The sequence below is a fragment of the Desmodus rotundus genome, chromosome 4, assembly GCF_022682495.2.
Source record: "Desmodus rotundus isolate HL8 chromosome 4, HLdesRot8A.1, whole genome shotgun sequence".
In the NCBI taxonomy this organism is placed as follows: domain Eukaryota; kingdom Metazoa; phylum Chordata; class Mammalia; order Chiroptera; family Phyllostomidae; genus Desmodus; species Desmodus rotundus.
The window spans coordinates 122,800,432-122,805,632 of record NC_071390.1 but is presented as its reverse complement, the minus strand read 5'-3'; the positions used below and the strand labels follow the sequence as shown (position 1 = coordinate 122,805,632).

General features: G+C 29.1%; 1 non-coding gene across 1 annotated transcript; it reads left to right on the top strand.

The window, feature by feature from the left end:
- Positions 1-4,543: 4,543 nt before the first annotated feature.
- Positions 4,544-4,627, top strand: LOC112296478 (small nucleolar RNA MBII-202). The gene has a single exon (XR_002973920.2). It is a non-coding gene; the product is annotated as a small nucleolar RNA MBII-202 (small nucleolar RNA).
- Positions 4,628-5,201: the final 574 nt, after the last annotated feature.

Below are 5,201 nucleotides of genomic sequence, written 5' to 3'. Positions count from 1 at the left end.
TTTCAGACATTTATTTTGCAAAGGTGAAATATATCAATAGCTAGCTAAAAATGTATTAAAGTGAGATTTCAGAAAAGGAGGTTACAGCAGTTACTGTCTATATTGATGACCGACCTCCCTGGAGAACATAAAATTTAACAGGAGGAATAATACTATTTACATCATACTACTTAACAATACTTAATGAATGTGTTATTACTTTATTATTAGGTTATATCTTTCAGTTTATCTTCAGCAAGTAAACCTATGAAAAATGTACGATAATGCATATAATATTTTACAAGTTAAAGAATCGCAGGTAAGAAGCAATTAAATTACTTAGAATGATGGAATCTGAGAAGTGAAAGAAAACTGACTAACCATCTAGGTTAGGTTAAAAATCTTGAATACTGTTAGGAATCACAAAGAGTTTTTAAAATCACTAATGACTTGGCCCTAAACCAGTTTCAATTCACTTGATTTCATGTATGTTCATGGCCCTGTTCATTTGTTTTAATTTGAAAAATACTGAAAAATTATGATTATGTACAAGGTTGAGGATCATCGATGCATCTGACATCTTTCACTTCATAGGCAAGGCAATCCAAGTTCAGACAGTGCTTTTCTATGACCCTGTAACTATGCCTCCTTTAGAGACAGAACTAACCCTGGAAAGAAGGGCTCCTGATTCTCACTCCAGGGTTGTTTCCACCAGCCAACAAACTGGCCATCATCCTGGCAGCAATTTTCTAAGTGCTTTACATGAATCAACTCTTTTAATCCTCATAATAACACTAGAAAGCAGGCCTATATAATTTCATATTTCTTATTTTACAGATGAAGATAGTGAGGACAAGAGTAGTTTGAGTAATTAAACTCCCTGAGGGTATTTGGCTAGTACACCTTAGAGCTGCGATTAAAATCTAAACCACAAGGCTCCAGAGAATTTTCTCTTAACCACTGTTCTTTAAGGACCCACTCTTTTTATAGCATGTGCCAATATGGGCTGTTTCATTGTCATATGAAATGGCACATATTAAGTCATAATTTTGGAGATATATACATAGTTTAACCAAAAGTTTTCACCCTTATGTAGTTTATTCTATGAAACACTCTTGACTAGACTTCTTTAAACAAGTGACTTACTATTATTCAAATCTATAGCTATAATAGACTTTAATCCTCAAAATTATGATGCAAAATATTTTGTTTACATTCACAGATTGAAATGTGTTAGTGTTCATATATTTGTCATTTATTTTTGCAACTTACTATTAATGATAAATCTATTATTTCTTCTGCCAATTTCCACGCATTGTCTGGTCATAAGAATTGTCCATATTAAAAATGACACTTAAGAATGTGATTTTGTGTCACATAATGAATAATGAAAAGTGATTCTTCCTATATTTACCAAACTATCAGTAAAATTGCTTAAATCAACAAAATGTTGTCCCTATGAGAGTTGTCTAATTAGTGTTAAGCTATCTTTGAGTAAAATCTAGTCATTATATTTATAGTAAAGTTAATAATAACTTGCAATTTCTGTGCTATTTATTAGCAACGTTTAATTGTCAGGTTTTAAGTATTTTAATGACTATTTGTAGGACTTAACTTGCTGTCCCCTTATCCTTGGTCATGATAATTATCCTCTAGGAAAACAAAGTGAAAAAATAATGCTGACCAAACGCCAGTTTTAATCGTTAAACTGTGCATCTTCAATGTAATTTTTTCAATTTATCATGAAGATATAAATGGATTTCAAATTTGATTTTATTTTTGATTAAATTATTTATGCAAATTAAGATGCAAATTGATGCCCTTGAGTTTAACACAATTTGACAATTGAATACCACTGAAACAGGCAAAAGAAACATGGACCATGGAAGTCAATCTATAGAGGCATTATGAATATGGCCACTGGCAATTATGTTAGTTTGCCTTATGCACTGAACCAGGCAGAAACTTAAAGACTGAAAATATTTGTAGATTAGAAAGCAAAATTATTACTCAGGTAATCTTAGTTGAGCAAAAACACAATGATTTTTAGAAATGAATTTTTAGGTTTTTTTCCTCCTAAATTTGACTTGGTTGGTAATTTGATTAAGTCTATTAGATAAATGGTCCATCTACATCAAGTCAAAGACATATATATGTTACATATATAAAGAATATGTATATATCACAAAGATTTGATTAAAATGAGTTTATATTAATTTTACCAGCTGAAAACAATTTGAATTTATGAGCAAACAAATCTATGGTAGTTTCTCTAAATCTTAATTCTTTGAGGTAATCTGGTGAGATAAGGGTATGGTTACAATAAAGAAAATAGAAAAATTTGTGACAAACACTTGAAATAATTTATGTTAAAATACTTTATAAACTTCAAGCAATAAAACTCATAGCTTTAGTAGAAATAGTAAAAAATATTTGCAGGCTTCACATAGCTTTATTGTTCGGAGGTGCTGAGAAAAAGGAAGGAAATTTGGAAATACAAATTTTACTTTTAACAAATTTCTTCCACCCGTGTATTTGTTAATCTGAATTAATATTCTCTAGATCTTTCTTGAATTAATAAAAGGCCCCATGTTATGTTGCTTATTAAATATTTTTAAGAACACTCCTGGCAAAAGTTGTATCATGGAAGCAGTCTAAAGTCCCACAGAATGCAATTAAGTTGAATTCACTTATGTTTAGTGCTAATTATACAAGAAGATTACTAATATCACAAAATAAATTAAAATAGAAAGGTTTTGCAGTTTCAAAATATTTGAGACTTGACGAACTTTATCGTGATTCTTTTACAGTCTGTATACATTTTATTTATTTTCATTGCCTTATTACATTAACAAGGACTTCTAGTTTGATGTTGAAAAGGAGTGTGGTGGGGGACCACTTGCCTTGCTGCTATTCTTACTGGGAAAGCTTACAATGTCTCACCATGAAGCATGATGTTAACTGTAGGTTTTCTTGTTGTTAATCTTTAACAAGTTGAGAACATTGGCCTCTATTTCTATTTTGCTGAGAGGTAGTTTTCATCATGATAGGTGCTGTATTTCATCAAATGCTTTTTCTGTACTACTATTATTATGTGATTTTTAAAATTCTGTTGATATGATGGATTACATTAATTGAATTTCAAATGGTATACTAGCATCGTGTACCTGGGATAAATGCTGCTTGGTTGTGGTGTAGTATAAGTACCTTATAAAAAAAGAAAGAATCACACAAAGAATGGAAGGGAGAAATTAGGAATTAGTATTAACTAGTGATAGGACTATAAAATTATGTATGGAAATTAACATAAAATATTAATATATAGTTCAAAATTAAGGAGTAGATTTAAATTCAATTTATATGAAAATAAAATAGTGAATATTACAAATATTAGTGATTGAGTTATAAACATAGTACATATAAAAATTAGGATGATATTAAATTAGTATTTAAAGAAAAATTTAGAACTAAAATGCAAATAATAAGAAAAATGAAATGCTGAATACCTATGAAATAAGCAATATTTCAAAGTTTAAAATGTGAAATATTTCAAAAAAGTAAGTAGGTAAGTAGAAACACTTTATAAATGATCAATAGAGTTTATCTAACTATTATTTAAATATGGCATTTTGAAAAAAAACCACAAAATTGATGGACCTCTGAAAAGATGATAAAGAACAAAATAAATAATTCAAATAATCAAATATCAGAAATGATAAATGTGACATATATATATTTCAAAAAGATAGTAAAATGATAAAATTTAAAAGCTTTATGCCACAATGTTGTAAATTGTTAAAAATTAAAGAAAAACTCCCTAATGCATATTAAATTGATACAAGAGAACCAAATAACTTGAATATATCTGTAATAGTCAAAGGAATTGCACCCACAGTTACAGTATTTTCCACATGAAAAAATTCAGAGCCCACAGCTGGGTTTGTTAATTCTTTTTTGCATCTAAAAATAAATAACTTCATTATACAAACTCTACCAAGGAAACAAGTAGTAATATCCCCCCAATTATTTTAAGATACTAGCATTAACATAACAAAATCTAACAAGAAAATTAAAGATAAAGGGAATAAAAAACCTCTCTGTGAACATAAATGTAAAACTTACAAACAGGTAATTAGCAAAATGAGACCCTGATATATAAAAAAAGGAAATGTATACTGACCGAGTACTTTTATTACTCCAGCTTAGTCTAGCAAAATTAAGGAGAAACATCATTCAGTCACAGCAAGAGATGCACAAAATAAGTAGCAGACAAATTTACTATCTAGTGTGACTTCAAAATGAATATAAAGTAACTTTCTTAAACTTTCCAGTATGTAACTTGCTAAAACCTACAAGAAACATTGTGTGCTGTATGTTTTGATTGTTAAATTAAGCAAATTGCATGTTAAAATTATCTTAATTCAGAACTCAACATTATACTAGAGGTTTTGGATTTGCAGTAAACAAGGAGAAATGTTATTTATTCCAAAATACCATGAAGAAATTACGTTTATTCTCTGATGGTGGGACTTAACACATAGTAAATCTAAGAAGATTTGTCAAATGACGACCTTCTTCGGAATCGCCGTACTGCCGTGCAGAAAGTACACTTGGGCATTTTCCCACCTGATGCCTGAAAAAAAAAGATCTATACATAAAAACTGGATGGATTGGTAAGAAAGTGCGATTAGATTTGCAGGTAATAAATCAACATACAAAACCCAATTATATTTTTACATCATCAACAAATAATTAGGGGGAAACAAACTTCTAACATTTCATTTACAAAATTATAAAGACTGAAATTTCTATGTCTATTGTAATACACGATAGGATATAGTTTGCAGATAAATCTAAAACTTTATTGAAAGAAGTTAAATACAATTTCAGTGTAGTGAGATACTATAACCCATGGATTGGAAGACTGAATGTTGTAAAGGTTTTAATTTTTCCTAAATAGGTTTAGGGATTGAAATAAATTCCAGATAACCATATATTTTGGAATTGATAAATTTTTAAAAATATTTATATGGAAATACAAAAAAGAAGGAGATTTTCTTCTAGGTATCAAGAAAAAGAGAGTGACAAAAATGAATGGAATACTCCTATTCAGACCTAAATATAAGTGCCCACAAAATGTATTAAAATGGTAGAACTATGAAGTAATGAAACATAAATAATATTTTCAATAAATAATACTGGGACTATTGATTATCTTTATA